Genomic DNA, 20281 nt, shown 5'->3' with positions numbered 1-20281 from the left:
GCAACAACCCACGCAATTACCCGCCTCGCACACCATAAAATTCAAACCGAAGTCTTTAAGTGCCAAAGTTAGTTTTTCACTACAGGGCAGCCACAGGGTCAGAAGGGAAAACTTCAAAAAGGGAAAATATGCAAAACGCGGTCTCTCTTTTCTCAGTTCATGTGTTTTGGGGATTATTACATAATCCCAGATTTTGGCAAAACATCTCTACATATGCCACAGTGTGCGTAAATCGGATTTCTAGCTGCTAAACTCAAATTGTTGTACTGGCACCACGCCCCGACGATCATATTTGTCTTCTCAATGCTCTGTTTAAAATGTTTAGCCTGATAAGCACAACGTAAATTATAATTTCATCCCATTCTATCAGGTCTCAATCCCCACATGCAGCTTCGGGACGTTCAAACAATATTATTATTATTATTATTATTATTATTCCTCTAAAATGTCATATGAATGCGGTTACTGCGGTAAGTTAGACATATTTCACAGGCACTGATTTCGCGACAGGCGCATTGTAGTGACGCAACTCTGGCTTCAGAGATCTGCTCGATTTACTACCTCGAACGCATGCTATATGCATTGTAGCAAGCTCAAAGTTGGTGGTAAAGTGCCGTGAGAATGGAATTCCTATTTTTTCACACAAACTTGAATATGCATGTGGACAGCCAAAACCTAAGGGCAAAATGCAAGTTAATACTTTCTAGGATACGCGAGCTTCTGTAATTTGTGCTTACGGGCAGTTTTGGGGACGCCAGACTCGCTGCCGCTGGTCCCGCCTTTGTCGTAAATGTAGATTCGTCTGTAAAGACAACCTTCCCCCAGTGGTCCTCGGTCAATTGCTGGTGCTGCCGAGCAAATTTGAGGCACTTTTGCTTATTAGCCTCACTAACAATGCGCTTCTGAACCGCCGTTCTAGATTTGCGGCCAGCCTCGTACAGACGACACTTCACTCTTGTCGGACACACCTTCGAGCCCTGCACTGTTCTTGATTTCGCAAACAGTTGCAGTTGGACAGGCGACAGCTGCTGCAACAATGGCCATGTCCTCGTCTTCTGTTGTCACTTTCCGGGGGGGGGGGGGGGCTTTGCGGGGCGCATCCTTAATTCCCCGCTCTTTCCGGTACGCTTGGACTATCCGGTTTACCGTTGAAAGCGGCCGATTCGTCATTTCGAATATCTGCCTCTGAGTGTAGGCTTGCAAGCTGAGATCCACAATTTTCCTTCTTTGGTCGCTGTCCTCCCGAACATTCGTGGAACAGTGGTGTAGCTCTGCTAGTTTGCAGCCGTTTTATTACCGAACGAATGTGGGAAACAAGAAGAAATAAAAAAGCGCAAGCATTAACTGAAATGCTCATGGCGTGACGTTGCATCAGGCTTTATGATAAAAATACCGCGAGTAAAATGTCGGGTGGCTTCAGCGTTCACAAAGAATGGGAACATAATTCTCTTGGTAAAGCCAAAAGTTAGCTTAGAAATCATTGTCCACCCGCCAGCAGATAAGACACCGCCATGCCCGTGATAGCACAAGCCGCCATAGCGCGATCTAGGGAAGCGAGAATGCGAAGGCGGGCGAGGCGACAGGCTTCTTGAAGCATAGTGGCTAAGATTGAGCGTAGGTTGGGCATAAAGAAGGATTGATTTAAAGCAGTCGTTTCGTGTCGTGCAGTACCGAACAGTTACACATTCAACTAGTTTTCAATAGTGCAGTACACACACGTTGGCACCAGTGTACTATAATTGGTGGCTCACATAAAAACATCTGGAAAATGTAAGCCAAGTTTTATGTAACCAGACTGTACTCGGATGAAGGGGCTCGACCAGTGTTGCAAGAACTGCTCCTCACCCAAGCGGAACAGCTGCAACCCCAGAAAGGGTGTCACTTCTTGCCTAAAGTGTGCAACAAGTGGCCACTGGAACCGAAGGTGCCTGTCCTGTGCCGCTGCTCTACACCTTTTTTTTGCCATAGAACCTGTATTCCCAGGACGATGCACAACCTAGCGAAAGCATCCCAGGGACATCTGCCCCCCACCAGTACCTGCCCAGCCCCAGTCCCGGGAATGCTCGGTGAACCAGTCGCCAAAAGCATTTCGCCACCACGCAGCTGGACATAGCATGCTCTGTGGTTTCTTGGCATCCACAATTAGGAGACGCATCGTTTGCTATGATGCCCCAGCGGCAAAGCCGGTCCTTGGTGGGTAAGACCGTTCAGGCAGGTTACCCGCCGTGAGGGCCTCCCACGTGAAATCCGGAGGATCCACCCTTTGCCTCGCTCTCTTTATTACCAGTTCCCCTAGTCGGGACAGTTGGGTCTCCTGCACGTCAGTGGTCGGGTCCAGAGCCAAAAGCTCTTTCTGGACTTCTATTACGGCCTTGTACATGGGCGGCCGGCTTTCCACACTGGGGAACAAGTTGCCTCCTAAATGAGGGGCGAAGAACCGCCTAGACGGCCCAAGGAAAAAAGGGCAACGGTTCTGGCAGGAGAACCAGTTTCACTGATTATGGTCATGAGCACCCGCAGGGCCAACAGCCGGGCTGTTGTACCAATGCAGGGCAGTCCGAAACCCACGAGGCGCCTCGGCAGGCGCACCGCATCCCGGGCCAACCGTTCTGAGTTGCTGCCCCAGAAGAAACGGAACATCAACTGGGTCAATTTATAGATTATGGGTTCTGGAGGAAGTGTGACCCGGCTTATATAGAGAAACTTTGGGAGGAAAATGCATTTTATCAGGCATGCCGTTTCGCTGAAGGAAAAAGGGATGGAATTGGCTCGCTCAACTTCCTTGTGTACCTCTTCAACTAGCTCATTAAACTGGTTAGGAGGGGTGCCCTCGCGGTGAAACCACACTCCAAGAATCTTTGTTTGTGCTACCCGGCGGAAGCCAGCGGGGTGTGGTGCATATCTGCAGCCAAGGGGTTGAAGGGGTACTTTTATTCATGTCTAGCTTTGCACCTGACAGTTGTGCATAGCAAGTGAAATCTTGGACCACAGCATTAATGCTGTCTCCGTCGCGTACGAATACACAAATGTTGTCTGCATAAGCAGACACCGAAACAGACCCCTGGCGCGGAAGAGGAAGTCCCCGTATTATCGGATTCCCACAGATCTTCCTGATGAAGTAATCCAGGCACAGGACAAAAAGCATCGGGGACAGCGGGCACCCCTGTCGTACACCATGACCTATCACCAGGTTGCTGTGAGTTAACCCGTTAATACAAAGAGCACGGCTCGGGCAGCTGTATAGGGCGGAGAAGAGGCTGACAAGCTGTAACGGGAAGTTGAAGGCAGCTAGGCCTGCATATAGGTAGTTGTGGGATACTCTGTCAAAAGCTTGCTCTTGGTATAGTGATATACAGAAGCCAGAGTTTTGAGTGTGATTGGTGAATGCTATTAAATCACGGGTGAGGTTTAATGCCGAAAAATATTCCGGTTTGGAAGTGAACATGTTTGCTCAGGAGAGATTAGGTTGGGCCAGATGGTTTTCATGCGTGAAACAAGGAGGGAGGCAAAAATCGTATAGTCTGCATTTAAAACAGTTAGTTATTGGATGCTAGGATTTCGGGAGGAGAGGGTTCTTGACACTTTTATGTAAAAGGACGAGGCACCCATGCTTAAAGGGGTCCTGAACTACCTTCAGCCGATGCATGGATGTACATGTAACCTAATAAAGAAATGCATTAGCAACCTCCTCCCGCAAGAATTTTGTTAAAGCGATGAGTATTAGCTGAGAAATCGTAAATCAAAAACCGCGCATTATCGTTGCGCCGCATTTCTTCCTCCTTTCAACTTATTCTCTGCTGTTGACGGTGCACGAGCCTCCCCTCCCATGATGCTGCGCTCTTCAGCGGTGACGTACTTCCGCTATTGCGCTGCTCATACTGCCGTCTGCTACGGGCAAGTTTTTTGACACCATGAATCTCGCACTCCGCTCAAGGCTGAAAAAGTGAACGAAAAATATGGCGGCATGTGTGCGGCGGCCTGGCCTTGCTCTTTCGCGGTGTACGTTGCTGCAGTTGCAATCGGCGGCGAACTCGCAGCCGCACGGGGATGATCGTGCGCTCGTTCTCTTTCATGCACCGCGCACTGTTTATCCAAAAAGCGCCGTATCAGATTTGGCCCCGCTGGTGCCGGGTCTTATTTTGCGGCGGTGATAATTCCTGCTGGCGGCATGTAAAAAAGACATTTTAAACCGATACAGGACCCGTGCACGAAACGCTTCAATCATGTGACCAGTTCAGCTTGGGGCGACGCGTGGTGGAGAGCGGCAGCGTTGGCAAAATATGCTCCGCCGCGGCTCTGAGCTTTCTCCTTCAAAGTCACATCCCACAATCCATTATATATACAGACTCCCTCAGTGTCGTGCGGGCGTTGTCGGCAACAAAGTCTTCAAGAAATCACGTTGTAAATCTAATAGTCAAGGGTATTATGTCTGTGTATGTCCACAAATTTGCACTAATCCTTTGCTGGGTCCCTGGCCACTGTGGTATAGCCGGGAACGAAGCAGCGGATCGAATGGCTGCTGCTGCTACACTCTTGAATACGGTAGACATAACCACATTACCCTACACCGACGTGAAACCACACATCAGACAACACCTTCGCACAACATGGCAAGCGCACTGGAATCAACAGACTGACAACAAACTACACATTATAAAGCCACTCTTGGGAGCATACACCACTGATACTCACAACAGACACAACGAAGTTACCCTGGCTCGATTACGGATAGGCCACACGCATGCAACACATTCCCACCTGCTCACGGGATTTCCAAGACCCCTGTGTAGCAGGTGCGGGGAGGGCCTATCCGTAGTCCACATACTAATAACATGCAAGGCACTTCACACAACACTAATAGCTTGAGAGGTCCCGGAGCTCCCTGCCTGGTGAACAGACAGGGAGCCCATCCGCCGAAGCTTGACCTGGGCTCCGACGGTTTGAGACGAAAGTACCCCCGTCCCCTACTTTTTTCCAATGCTATATGGATAATTCAACCCCCCCCCCCCCCCCCCAAACGTGATCGGCCCCCGAAAAGGGGCCGCACCGAAGTTTCCTTTCCATCCCTTCAAACAATCCACATTCCGAAACCTCCCCGCACGGGGCACCTTGAGCAATCTTGGTGACGGTACTGGCGATACCGCGGACCCCGAGCCCCCAACATAAACTGTAACCTACCGTGGTGATGTGTTTAAAGGTGAAGGGTAGAAGCCTCAAACGGTGGCCGTCGGAGCCCAGGTCAAGCTCCGGCGGATGGGCTCCCTGTCTGTTTACGAGGCAGGGAGCTCCGGGACATCTCAGGCTATCAGGGTAAGGTTTGAGAAGAAAGTACCCCCGTCCCCTGCTTCTTTTTTTTACATGCCATATGGTAAATCGTAAATCCCCCCCAAACATGATCGGCCCCTGAAAAGGGGCCGCACCGAAGGTTCATTTCCGCCACTCCCAACCCTCAGTCTTCCAAAGCCCGATAACTACCCCCGTTTTTTGGTGTTGGAATCCAGTGACCAAGAAAAGCCTCTTGCATCACAGTCCGTGTTCCTAATATCAAAATTTCTGAAGGGCATCATTGGTGACAAATATAAGGCCAAAAAACAAAGAACTGGAGAAATCCTGGTTGAAGTACACAACCAACAGCATGCAAAGATCCGCCTTGAACAAACTCGCATAGCTAATCTTGAAATCAGGGTGACACCCCACCGGAGCCTGAACAGTACTCAAGGTGTCATCTCCGCCCATGAAACGCAAAAAGGGCTATTTTAAATCTAAAAGACATCTACACAAGACGATTCGAACTGCTTAGAGACATCTCGGCCAAGAAGTTATTTATAAAAGCCATCCTGAAGAAGTCTTGTAGCTGTGCTAACGCGACGCTTATAGCCGTCTATCTGGGTGCTTGCAAGACATCTACAGGACTTCTTGTAGGATGTCTCAGCACCTTCTTGTGGACTTCTATACAACTTCTTTTCAAGGAGTTTTAAGACCTTTTCAAGAGGTTTTAGGAATTACGTTATCCACGTTTACTCAGGCGTTCCTTCGTGGCACCCACTAAATTCTTTCTCTGTACACACAGGCTAGCCTGAAATATAGCTACGAGCTGTCCCCACAATTGACGCACCCAGCAGCTGCTTTTGGAACACTGACTCAACTGCCCGGTGTTCTCCGAATAAATATCTTTGCTTAAACTGGCACGCAGTTTAAAAGATACTTAATCGGAGAAGGGCTGGTCATTGTTGAGTGTTCTGGAAGCAACCACTGGGCATGTTAATTGTTGACAGCTGGCAGCAACCGGCCTGTGTGAACAGAGAAAGCATCAAGCAGGCAGGACAACTGAAGGTGATGTTAGCGCAACACACAACTCACAAGAATTAGCAACTCACAAGAAAAGAGTTGCTTGATGCCAGCTAGGTCTCATTTCACATGTTTTGTGTCCTGTGTACAACAAAACGATAAAATCAACCTGTAACATTAGGTATATGCGTTAAAGCAGAAAGAATTACAACCCGCCGCGGTGGCTCAGTGGCTAAGGCGTTGCGCTACTGAGCACGAGGTCGCGGGTTCGATTCCCGGCCGCGGCGGCCGCTTTTCTGATGGAGGCGAAAAGCAAAAACGCCCGTGTGTACGAGATTTCAGCGCACGTTAAAGATCCCCAGGTGGTCAAAATTAATCCGGAGCCCTCCACTACGGCGCGCCTCATCGCCTGCGTTGCGTCGGCGCGTTAAACCCTACAATCAATCAATCAGAAAGAATTACAGGAGAAAGCTCTCACAAAAAAAAAGGTAACCGTAAACCCGCTATATACTTATAAGCAGGGATGATAGCTTCATGTGGCAGTCATCAGCAGTCTGGCTTGTTCCCATGAAGTTGAGTGTCCTTGGTTCTTGCCTCCAGCCGTGTTGCCCGTGCCAGCAGGATGCCTGGGTAGAACACAAGGCACTGCGTCACTTACAATGTGTACCAGTAGTGAGCAGTGAAAGGTATCAGACAGACAGCTACTTATTAAATTTCGTTGATGCGAAAGCAAGCCAGACAAATGGTTCGTTGGGGCGAGGACTGTGTTGCACTGACTTCCCTGGCTAACTGATGGGGAATTGGAAATTTTTCGTCGGAATGGAAATTTCATTGAAGCGGAGTTCGTTGTAGTGGGGTTCGACGGTATTATCCATGGGTATAGGTGCCAGAAAGCAAGTATAAGAATTATGGCTGCAGTAATTTTTATCCTTTACCAAAATGAATGAATTTCCTGGAAGGCAGAAAGGAATGTGCACCAGCAGCTGTAAATTGTCACACCTAGGCATGGACACCAGTATGTCCACTCGTGTGGGGAGTGGGGGAGGGCATGACAGGCAGATAGAGAGGAGAGACAAAGGCACGAGGGGGTATTATGTTTTACGCGCCGACGCTACACAGGCGATGAGGTGCGCCATAGTGGAGGGCCCCAGATTAACATTTTGACCACCTGCATGGGATCTCGAGCACAAGCGAGTTTTCGCTTTCGACCTCCATCAGAAAAGCGGCCGCCACAATTGAGAAGCGAACCTGCGACCTCAGGCTAAGCTGAACAACGCCTTAGCCACTGAGCCACAGCGGCGGGTTGTGGGGTATTAAAAGGACACCGAAGTGAATTTGTCAAGTTCCTGTCTTTTTTGTTTGAACTGCGTATAATGGCTCAAATAAACACACTTTTCATCGTTTATCCTGTCGATAAGGCGGTATTTATTTTATGAGGCCTGAAAGGGGAAAAACTGCCACGCACGGCCTGAGGCAGCCACAGCAACTAAAGCAGTGACGTTCATACAAGTTACTACGTAATTGGACAATGTCCAAGATTAGTATTCAAACCAGTTTGTTTCGGTTCTGTAAAATACCGTATTTACTCGCATAATTTGCACACCCTTAAGTTTTGCCAGGTTTACAGAAACATCGCCAAAATTGTGAATTTAATTTAGAATATACCGCCCAAAAACAAATAAAAAGCTTAAAAAAATAAAAAGTGCTACGGGATTTCAGCTTGCGAATTGCATAACAATATAGCTAGTGCTCCAGATCACTCTGCCATAAGCCAGTGTTGGCAAGGGCAAAAGTATAATGTATATAATGTATACCCAGTTCACATTTTTATCTAGGTTTGGCATTCCAAGCAGCCCAGACGACTATTTCTTGAATAGCGCTTGTGCAGTAAGCATCCCTCAAATTTTCACAAATACCTCACCTTTAGTGACTGCATTCCTTTAGCAGAAAAGCGTTCACAGATGTGTGATCGTGCTGGTGACTGCTGTGCTAGTTCACCCAGCACAAAAAAGCGCTTCATGCCAGCTTGGGCTAGTTGGTACATTCCGAATAAAAAAAACCGCGATTAAAACGAGGACACAAGAGAAGACGATAGACACACAGGGCGCAGACTAGCAAGTGATGTTTTATTTGAGTGAAGAACACATCATGAATGAAACTGCGATCTACACATGTGCGATAACCTAGGGCACAGGACTAAGATGAACAACCAAATCACACCCAAAAGTTCAGTCACGAAACGCAATCTCGGTGCTTCACAGATGTGTGATCGTGCTGGTAAGGACACCGATGGTGAAGTGACGCAATCTTCGCTGTTTTCTTCAGAATCGCATACTCTGCAAAAATCTCCATCCTGCGCGCACCCCTGTAATGCTTTGTAAATTCGCATGCTTCGAGGCGTGGCGCACAGCCTTTGCAGTCTTTACAGTGGGTGGCCAGGTTGCTGCCGGTAAAAGTGCGGAGGCTGTCGGCGTGTACCCTCAGTCGATCATTAATGCATCGGCCCGTTTAGCCAATGTGCGATCATCCACTGGACGAGGGGGTTTCGTAGACGACGCATGCTTGACAGTTAAAAAAGCGCTTCTCATGTCTTTTCCAGCACCCCGCATGTCTATAACCCCCACCTTTTCCCTAGCTTTCTGGATCCTTTACCCAACATTATGGACGTAAGGTAAAACGGCCATCTTGTCGCCCTTGCCCCGTTCGCACGTCGTCTTCTTGGTGCGTGACTCGACAAGAAGCTTCTTGCCAACTGCCAAGATAAGGTCGCAAGGAAACCCTGCTTCCTTCAGTAGCTCCACCTATGAACAGAAACTCGCCTCAGCTTGGTGTGTGCACGAGCGCTGCAGCGCATTCCCGAGAGCTGACGTGAACTGAAGCAGTCCTTTTTGGATCGAGGGGAATAGATCCAACACACATGGTCACGGTTCACCTTGGGCTCCATATCCAAAAACTGCATCAATCCCCCGACCGGTGCTTCTATTGTTTACGAAGAGACATTTAGGGTGGAACGAAAGAGTTCAAAACACTTCTTCAACGTGATGTGTAGTGCCCTCTGAATTGAGCTGCTACAGCACTAGGAAGTCGTCAATGAAGCGGAAAATCTTAGTGACGTTAGTGCAGAGCAACGGAAGCAACTGACGAAGTTTTCTGTCGAAACGTGCGAGTAGGAGGTCACTGAATATTGGGGCAAGGCACGACCCTATACATACGCCGTCCTTACGAACATAGGAACGACCACACACCGCTTGAATTGGCTTAGCTGGTTGGGCCGCTAGCACCGTCGCAGAGTCACAACCGCCGGTTGTGCCGAATCGTCCGGGCCTCCGCACGAAAGATTCGGGCCTCCGCACAACCGCCGAAGCCACCGCTGCACAGAATCTGGTAGAGCCTTGGTGTTGAAGGGCTCGGAGTCCTCCAGGTCCCACAGTCTGGTGAATGCCATCAATGATATCGTCAATGGTTGCCTCCTTAGGAGCGCTAAACTCAAAGCAGTGCTCTTTTGGAGACGGCAGTCTAAACTTCATGGCAGAGCTAGCTTCCCCGCAGCGCAACGCGCCGTGCGAATGCACAGGTAGCGAATGCACAGTAGCAAATGCACATGTTGAATACTGTACACAAAAACGCTCCCTCTGGGTCGACCGTCCTCCAATGTTGGTACGTGAGACGATCACTTCCAGGTGCAGTGCTCTAATATTTCCGAAGGCGCGCAGCTACCTTCTCCGGTCTGAAGTTTGCCATGTCAACCTGTTTTGGCGCTGGTACTCTGGAGGTTAATAGTATGGTGTTGGCTTCCCGATCGGCCCAGGTGTTAATGAAATGCGCCTCCAGGTCTTCAGGCGCAAGGGCATGGATTGGAGGGGCCCTCTACAAATCAGTCGTACAGCCTGCCGCCTGTTTCTTTTGTATAGCTTTTGAATTTCTTGTGCTTTATTCGGGTTCACTGTCTTCCGTTGCCTCGTGGTTGACTTCGCAGGAGGAAGCTTCACAGCTGCCTGGACCTTGGTTATCGCCTCCTCAATAATTAGGGTTGCCTTCTCCCAGTTTTCCTCAGTTGTGGCCTCAGCAAGCAGGCGCCGCAGCTGCATTGTCTCTTCCCGGAGAATATGCTCTTCGTCACCGGTTTCCACTAGGCTTTCGGTGGACAGTTCAGCCTCAAGGTTCGATTCTGTGGCACTGTCACCTTCACCGGCATCAGGTGGGCTTGATTCACCTTGAGTATCCTGTGTTGCCGGGGAAGTGCCGTCTGCTGTTGGAGTGCCGGGAGGGGTGTTTGGCGGACTCGAGATAGGTGTGGAAGTGGCGGCGAAATCCGCTGTCTCGGGCATAACCTGCGGTTCTGGGCTGCCTAAAGGTCGGCTATCAGGCACAACGGGAGAGCAGGAGCGGGAGGTGGCATGGTTAACATGCTGGGGAGGCTCTTGGTGGTGGGAGCTGAGCCGATCATGCGTTTGACAAGTATGGTGGGCAGCTGTTGCTGCTGCGGCTGTTGAGGTTGTGCGGAGCGCATTTGCCTGGCCTGCTCACGCCGATGCCATTGAGTATGATTGTCTAGTGCCTTGCGGGAAGGAAATGACAGGGGGCATTCCGCGCAACCATGACGCTGTCTCGTTAAAGCGAGCAATGTGCCTCCAGTGCGGCAGGTAGGTCGCGTCCCAATTGACGAATCGCAAAATGAGCATTGGTCGACGGTCTCACCGATTCGGATGCCGTGCTCCCTTTCCAGGTGGCGCTCCAGGGATTGTCGTCTAGAGGTCCAAACTGCGGGGGACTAGCTGGCCCGGCACCCAACCTCCGTGCAGTTGAACGTTGTCGGGGCAGGAAAAAAGACCGTCAGTGTGGTATCGGTGCGTATGGGTTGCCTGCCCTCGGGAGGAGTTTCCCGAGGCTCGAAACCAGGGTCTTTCTCCTGGTTCTGTTGGATCGATTGTCCAGGCTTGTCCATGTTGATGACAGCCCTCAGCAACGTTCGGGAAAGTAGGACAGAGATAGGTGGCAAGAGGATGATGATGATGATGGTTAGAGTTTTTTGGCGCAAGGCCAGCTGGGGCAAAGAGCGCCAAACAAAAGTATCTAAAATAAAATAGTAGCTACTGAAGCCAAAATAACAATAAAATCAATTAACGGCAATGGTGATGGCTGGTGTATAGGGCCAGATATGATTATGCGTGATAGGAGATGAGGTTTAAAAACTTCACTTCTGACAAGTACTCAAACACACGTTTCACGGAAAACATGGCATCGTCACCTAGAAACAGCGATGGATGTAGTGGGATATGTTGTCTGTAGAGTTCTCTGAAGTGTTTGTGACGTGTTGTGTGAAGTGCCTTGCATGTGATTAGTATGTGCACTACGGATAGGGCCTCCCCGCACCTGCTGCACTGGGGTCTAGAAGATCCCGTCAGCAGATGCGAGTGCGTCGCATGGGTGTGCCCTATCCGCAGCCTTGCCAAGGCGACTTCTGTGTGTCTGTTGTGTGAGTCAGTTGTGTACCGTCCCAAGTGTGGCTTTATTACGTGTAGTTTGTTGTCTGTCTGTTCGTCCCAGTGTGTTTGCCATGTTCTGCGCAGGTGTTGTCTTATGTGTGGCTTGAGGTCTGTATATGGTACGGTTGTTATGTCTACAGTGTTCCTGAGTGCAGCAGCAGCTGCCCTCTCGTCTGCCAACTCATTCCCAGCGATCCCAGCGTGTCCTGGAACCCAGCAGAGGAGCAGCTGATGCTTCTTTGCATACACAGACATGATAATGTTAAATACAAGATTAACTATGTGGTTTTTGGGGGGTGTATGCGATGACAGTGCGCGAACAACACTCAAGGAATCTGTGTAGATGATAGACTTTGGAATTTGATTTTCAAGTATGTGCCGTACAATCAGCAAAATCCCATACGCCTCTGCTGAAAAAATTGTCGTGTGGACGCTCATGGTTCTGGCTGCACAGAAATTCGGACCATGAGCAGCGCAGGAGACCATAGTGGAGGTTTTAGACGCGTCACTGTAAAATTCTGCAAGTGGGTATTTAAACTGCAGAGACAGAAAGTGCTGCAGTATTGCAGCTCGCGGTACCCGATTTTTGTCAAGTTTCATAAAAGAAAGGTCGGAGGACACAGGACGAACTTTCCAAGGAGGTAAAATGTTTAAAGAGGATGACCTGTACACATCTAAAAACGAAGCGCTCAGATCCGAGGCTCGCTCTCTCACTCTCAGTGAAAAGGGCAGAGGAACGGATAGGCGATTTACAAAAAGAACAGATGTGGATGTGTCGTTAAAAACGGGATAAAAAGGATGGTTATTCAGCGATGAAATTTTAAACGCATAAAGTAAGTCCATGTACGTCCGTTGGTTCTCAAGGCTCCACTTATTACACTCGGCATACAGACTCTCGACAGGGCTCGTGCGAAAAGCACCCGACGCAAGCCGTAGCCCCAAGTGTAGCACTGGGTCAAGCATTCGCAACGCTGTTTTGGACGCCGACCCATATACCACACTACCATAGTCTAAACGAGACCCAACCAAAGCAGTATAGAGCCGTAGTAGGAGTTCTTTGTCGGAACCATACGATTGATGGGAGAGAACCTTAAGTATATTCATTGTTTTCAGACATTTATGTTTAAGTTTCTTGATGTGTGGAATGAATGTGAGTTTCTGGTCAAACACCACACCTAAGAACTTGTGCTCCTTGTTCACAGGAAGCGACACGCCATTCAGAGTAATGTCTGGGTCCGGATGGACCCCGCGCTTCCTGGAGAACACAACGCAGGAGCTTTTTGCAGGATTCAATTTAAACCCATTCTTGTCTGCCCAGCCGGCAAGCTTCTTGACACCAAGCTGGACTTGACGTTCGCATATTGACATATTACATGATTTAAAAGATATTTGCACGTCGTCTACATACATAGAATAAGAGATTGTTGGTGGCAGTGCCTTTCCAAGAGAGTTCATCTTTACGATAAAGAGAGTGCAACTCAACACGCCTCCTTGCGGCACGCCATTTTCTTGGACGTGAACCTTTGAAAGTGCACAACCAACTCTTACTCTGAACGCTCTGTCCGACAAATAACTAACAAGGGTGTTCAACATATTACCCGAAACACCGAATGACCTGAGATCACTAAGGATCCCATAACGCCAAGCGGTGTCGTAGGCCTTCTCGAGGTCGAAAAAGACAGTTAAGCAGTACTGCTTATGCACGAAGGCATCCTTGATGTATGAGTCAAGTGCAACCAGTTGATCGTTCGTCGATCGCCCCACCCTAAAGCCTGCCTGGCAGGTCTCGAGAAGACCATTGTACTCGAGGAAGTACACAAGCCTGCGATTGATCATCTTCTCGAAGAGCTTGCACAGGCAGCCCTCAGCTCATGTAGTGAAAACAGAGAGTTGTAAGAAGTCTGTGATTTGTTGTTGTCGTGTAGGGACTTCTTTTCACAAGAGGCTTTATACTTCAGGAAAGTGTTCGTGTAGTGTGCTGAACTGGACACGTGTTGGAAGTGTTGTGCGAGTGTGTCAGCCTGGTCTTCCAGTGTGTCCCCTGTTGTACTGACCAGGGGCAGGCTGTGTGTATGTTGTCCTTTGAGTTTGCGTATACGCGTCCATACCTTGCGTGTGTCTGTGTATGAGTTTATAGATGTTATGAATGAGCGCCAACTCTCTCGTTTTGCCTCACGGCGCACACGTTTTCCTAACGCCTTGGCCCGTTTGAACAAAATGAGGTTACCCGACGTGGGGTACCGACGAAGGACACCCCACGCCTTGTTCTGGGCCTCTCGCGCCCGCCTACAGTCCTCATTCCACCACGGCCTCCGCTGGTTGCGCGGGGCACCAGAGGCGTGGGGAATGGACTTTTCGGCGGCGTCGAGGATGTGCGCCGTGAGGAGTTGTGCGGCTTCATCTACGTGTAGGTGTGCTATGGATGTGTGGTGTAGTTTCGATGTCTCTGTAAATGTGTTCCAGTTAGCTCGTGCTTCATTGAACCTATTATGGGAAGATGAACTGCTTGGGCCTTTACCTATATATCTAAGTGAGGTGGGGAAGTGGTCACTACCATATGGGTCAGTTCCCACACCCCACTCGAGAAGAGGAAAGAGAACTGCGGAGCCAATAGCCAAGTCAAGACATGAGTATGTGTTGTGTCCTATGTTATGATATGTAGGCTGTTTATTGTTGAAAAGGCATGCTCCAGAAGATGTCAGGAATTTCTCTATCAGGCGACCTCGGGCATCCGTTCTGGAAGAGCCCCAAAGAGAGTTGTGAGCATTAAGGTCGCCTGTTAGAATGTATGGTTCGGGCAGCTCGAAGTCGGCGCCTCGAAGTCGGAGCTCGTAAGTGCAACATCAGGAGGAATGTATATGGAGCATACCGTTATTAATCTATTAAATATTATTGTGCGGACGGCTACAGCCTCAAGGACGGTGTTCAAGGTGAGCTCCGACCAGCGCCTCGAAGTCGGAGCTCGTAAGTGCAACATCAGGAGGAATGTATATGGAGCATACCGTTATTAATCTATTAAATATTATTGTGCGGACGGCTACAGCCTCAAGGACGGTGTTCAAGGTGACAGGGTGGCATGCTAAGGATTTGCGGGTGATTATGGCAACACCGCCAGAAGAGTGTGTGCAGCCATCCCTGTCTTTCCTGTATACCATGTAACTATTCAAGAAATTTGTGTGTTTGGAATTCAGATGTGTTTCCTGGACACACATTATACTTGGCTGATTGGCATGCAGAATCTCATAAACGTCGTCAAGATTATTCAGAAGGCCTCTGCAGTTCCATTGAACAATATTTTCTCTTCCCATTATTATGTGTTCAGAGCTACTGGAGTGTGACTATTTATGTAGGGTCTTTCGGGGCTTGCACTCTTGGAAGGGGTTTTCTGACCTTCTCTACTGACCTGGACGTCGCAGCCCGTTCCTTCCGCTGCGATGAAAGCCGGAAGGGCTCGACGTCCATGTCGTCATCTGAAGGCAAGGGGGTGGCCAGCGGACTGGGCCCCCTTGACATGGTACCCTTTCGGGTGTTCTTTGCCTGCGCTGCCAGTGCCGAAGGCGTGGGGAGCACCACAGGTGGCACAGGCAGTGAGGCGGGGGAGGGGGTCGCTGCGACTGCCTCCGTCTCCATCTCGTCCGGGCCCTCGCGTGTGCTTCGGGCCGGTGGAGAGGGGGAAACGGTGGGTGCAGCAGCATCCCCACCGGACGTGGATGCCCCCACAGCCGCTGCTGACTTAGCAGGCGGTGCGGAGGCGGGTTGGGCTGCAAGAGGCAACCCAGGGGGGGGCGGAGGCGGGGCCAAATCCGACTCTCGGTACTGGGTCCCCGCCGAAACCAGACGCCGCTCCGCCCCCCGGCGAGCCGCGTCGGCGTACCTGCCCAGGGGGAAAGAGGCGAACCTCTTTCGCGCCTCTGGGAAGGTGATGTTCTCGTTTACTTTCAAGGCGATGATCTGTTTTTCTTGTTTGAATTTTTCGCAGCTCCTGGAATAGGCAGCGTGCGGTCCCTGGCAGTTCGCACAGGTGAAGCTCTCGGATTCGCAATTGTCGGTTAGGTGATCGTGTGCTGCACATTTTGCGCACGTCGGTTTACCACGGCAAGAGGTTGTGCCGTGCCCAAACCGCTGACACTTGAAGCAGCGGCGTGGGTTTGGCACGTAGGGTCGGACCGGACATCTCATGAAGCCTGCATTGACCGACTCAGGAAGTGTTGTGCGGTCAAACGACAAGATGATGTGTTTGGTAGGTATTATTTGATCGTTTCGGCGTATCGTGATTCGCCGCACTGCTGTCACGCCCTGATCGCGAAGGCCGTCAAGCAGATCTGCTTCAGTCTCATTTATTAGATCTCTATCAGAGATGACGCCCTGGCAGCTATTCAGACTGCGATGGGGCGTGATCTTGATATCAACATCGACCATGCGCGTTTGCTTCAAGAGGTTACAGGATTGTTGTTTGTTTTGGACTTCTATTAGGACTTCTCCGGTTGTGAGCTTTTTAGCCTTGTACGATTTGCCTACAACGCTTTCAAGAAACTTGGAAATGAGAAAGACAGACTGGGAAGTGATGGGTTTTGATTTATCTAGGGATTCCATTACCAGGAAGCGCGATAAATTATCGGGCTTTGGAATGGAGATCGAAGACAAAGGAGGAAAAGATACTTCGGTGCGGCCCCTTTTCAGGGACCGATCACGTTTGGGGGGGGGTTTAGAAAATGCCATATGACACATTGGAAAGCAGGGAGACGGGGGTACTTTCTTCTTTGACCTTACCCTGGTAGTCAAAGAGGTCCCGGAGCTCCCTGCCTGGTGAACAGACAGGGAGCCCATCCGCCGGAGCTTGACTTGGGCTCCGACGGCCACCGTTCGTGGTTTCTAACCCTTCACCTATAAACACATTGCCACGGTTGGATCCAGCGTATGTTTGGGGGCTCGGGGTCCGCGGTATCGCCAGTACCGTCACCAAGATTGCTCAAGGTGCCCCGTGCGGGGAGGTGGCAAGAGGAACCACAAAGTAACATATGCATGTAACGACCTGGAGATACTGCTACCACGGCCTCCGCGATCGGCTGCCGGCGGCGCGCCGTTGCTCCGGCCGTCCCATTCGGTCGGAGAGAGCGTAATTTCGAAGGGGCCGTTTCGGCGCTTTCCGCCGCACCGCGGCGCGCGGAGCCGATGGTTAAAAGCAGCAGCCGTCCGTGCTGCGCCGGTCCGCGAAATGGCTTTTGACAGCTTTTGCGCTCCGTATGGCAAAAATAAACGGCCATAGCTGCTTTTAGGAATGGAAAGTAATATTAGAGCACCTGGTGATGCTTTTATGTCAGCTACGGTGGCGACAAGACGGGGTTATTTCACATGCGCTGTCCCGCCCTACGCTCCACGGAACCGACTATGCCTTTCCGATAATACCGCGCGAGCGAAACTTTCCGCGTTTAAATGATGTTCAAATCACAAACAGGTATTACTATTTCTTATGCTGGATGCATAATGTAGAAGATGCAAATGAACAAAAAATTAGGCAAGGCGGACAAAGACGCAAATTCTCGCTGCCGTTCCTAATCGACGCCTCCTCAACCGTTACGACACGTAGATTCCAGACCACGGCCTCCGCGATCGGCTGCCGCGATAGTCCCTCTGATGACTAAGACATTGTCGAAATCGGAGGTGACACAACCGCAACGGACCTACATTGAGGATCGCACAGCTTAAAATAAAATGCATTCGCATTCCTGCAAGTAAGCAAAGTGTCTCTGTGAACGTTTTTAAGGGGAAGTGTTACAGGCTAGGTTCCGATCAGTAGCTGCGAACGTCGACAGGGTGTGTAGAAAAAGTCGCGTTGACAGCATGCATCTTGCGGCAAAGCCAACTCTCTGGCGTTTGCTCTGTATATGTCGATCTCATCTCGGTCCTAAAAAAATCATTAAAAAATTGGTCGCCAGGGTGGTTGCGTCATTACGCTGTGCTTCATTTAATTGTCATAATTAGTTTACAGTGACTTTATAAATGTTACAAAAATCCCGTCTGCTCTACAAGGCCATGTGTAGAGTGTATGGATACAAACAACGACTGTAACTTTTGTTTTATCAAAACTATCGCGAAACAAATATGGCAATTATTAGCGGAAACGACTCGAACATTACGCCAGGTTTTATCTGCTTTCCACCACTAAGTAGTTCACAGCTGAAGTTGGAATTCCCGTCTGCAGTTAATACATTTACGTAAGGGAAACGAACAGCTTCATATGGTTGTAAAGTTTCATTATTAAACAAATTAACTAAGGAGTATACCGTATACGTTCAATCACAAATTACAAACAATGTTTGTTTCATGCACTTCTTCGATTGCACCCTGCTGGTCTGGCCGCTGGTCAGCTTTCACACAGAACGGCAGTAAACTTTTTTATATATATACGCAGTATTTTTATTCACAAATGTAGGATCTCAAAGCGTGTGCCTGACACAAGCAGAAAATATTTCAGTGCGGTAAAAAATTTCATATATATGCTTATAATTTCAAATCACGTTGCAGTGCCCTGGATGTTAGTTTCTTGCGCGATGGGGCCTGGTAGGCGACCGTTGCAACAACATGGCACGCCAACTGCAAACTTGTTCTCATCACCCCAAATAACTATTTATAATAACTCTATAAATGACCTCCGAGAAAGTACTGCGTACCACTCCGTATGCTCGCTCCATGCTTGAAACATGGTCAACCTTTCGTTGATCGCTGGCACACCTTTGCTTCATTTAAATAAGTTTCTCTAAGCTGCTGAGACAAGCCGACTTCATAAAATCATTGCCAAGTCTTATTTCATCTAAACAAAACGCCCGCAGGGGAGGCATGAGGAATTACGACAGCGAAGACACCCCGCCGCGCTATCTCCGCCAAGCCATTCAGAGGAGCCGGGGCGAGCGGTCGAACCATCGGCTAACACCGCCACCTCGCGGCACGTTGCGGAGTGAGCCGCATTACATTTTTTTGCTGGGGGACGCGCCGAATGGGACGGCCGGAGCAACGGCGCGCCGCCGGCAGCCGATCGCGGAGGCCGTGGTGCTACTTATGACTCAATAACAACCCCTAATATTCATGCATACTGTTCAAGGACTTTGTATGGGGCCTACCACCCCAAAGAAAGCAGGCAAGCGATCCCAGTCTGCAAGACCCCGCAATGGGAACCGGGGTCAGGGCTAGGGTTCGGGTTCGCAGGATGCGTCCAGACGAGCAACGCAGGCCCAGAGGGACCAGGCGGAAGACCACGAAGTCGAATGATCAGCCGCAACAGCTGCAGGTAGCCGCAGACAGCTGGGTGGTGACCAGCAGGATCAGGGGGTCAGGACCAGGCGCGCAGGGTTAAAAACGCCTTCCCCGCTGATGGAAGTCGTCCAGGTATGGCACCGCAATGCCTGGCGCAGTGCCGCACCCAGGCAGGCATGCCCGAGGAGCACGCAGCGTTGCTGGCGCCTTCTGAAGCTCGGGAGGTTCTGGCTCTGGGTTCGAGCACCGCTAAGCCGAGAGACCTCCCCAGGTATTGTACCCAGTCTGGAGGCAGCCAAGTGGGACCAGGCTGGAGGCCCAAGAGAACCACAGCAGCTCGCAGCGGGTCCGTGCAGCTGGCAGCCGTCCAGGGGTGTGGGGTCGCAATCAAGGGGTCCAGTGGTCCAGGGAGCCAGGTGGGCGCTCGGGCAGAGTGACAGTCCTTTCGGACTGTTGCTTCTCGGCCTGACTACATTTTGATCTTAGCCAAAAGGCCGAGAAGCGATAACGTTAATCAAGTTTCTAATTAGTCTCCGACGCGCAAGACAACACGAGCAAAACGGTGGCCACAAGGCGAGCCCAAATCGACCTTAACCACGCGTCGAGCTTCACCGCAAGGCACGCGGGCACTCGTTTATATGTCTCTGTCCATTGGACGCCGTTTTACTGTTTATAGAACGATGTACATACAGAACAAATACCCACCGAAAAAACACCCTGGCACCGAAAAGCAGCAGTACGTCGCCTGCACCAAACAGTGTATCGAGAAAGAAACTTGAACACAGCGCTAGAGAAAGACTCGAAATCCGATGCATACCATTCAATGCCTTCCCCGAAAGTGATGATGATGATGGTTGGTGTTTAATGGCGCAAGGCCGACGAGGGCAAAGAGCGCCAGAGAAGTTATTTAATGAAAACAATTGATTACCACAAAAGGTAGGTATAAAATGTGTAAACTGGACATAGTAAGATCAATAAAGATAATAGTGATGGCTGGTGTATAGGGCCAGATGTGATTACGCATGATAGGAAATGAGGTTTAAAAACTTAACATCTGACAAATATTTAAAAACGCGTTTCACAGAAACCATGGCATCGTCACCCAGAAACAACGATGGGTGTAGGGGAATATGTTGTCTGTAGAGTTCTCTGAAGTGTTTGTGTCGTGTTGTGTCAAGTGCCTTGCATTGTATGAGTATGTGGACTACGGATAGGCCCTCCCTACACCTGCTACACAGGGGTCTTGGAGATCCCGT

General features: G+C 50.0%; 1 protein-coding gene across 1 annotated transcript in view; it reads left to right on the top strand.

The window, feature by feature from the left end:
* LOC144149758 (uncharacterized) overlaps positions 1 to 20281 on the top strand; it is a 138698-nt gene that overhangs the window by 84000 nt on the left and 34417 nt on the right. The gene's annotated exons all lie outside the window — the stretch shown is intronic.

Source organism: Haemaphysalis longicornis, unplaced genomic scaffold (assembly GCF_048455015.1).
Source record: "Haemaphysalis longicornis isolate Haplotype H1 unplaced genomic scaffold, Haemaphysalis longicornis Haplotype H1 scaffold_8, whole genome shotgun sequence".
Classification (NCBI taxonomy): domain Eukaryota; kingdom Metazoa; phylum Arthropoda; class Arachnida; order Ixodida; family Ixodidae; genus Haemaphysalis; species Haemaphysalis longicornis.
The sequence above is the reverse complement of the archived record's forward strand: the minus strand, read 5'-3'. Positions and strand labels throughout refer to the sequence as shown.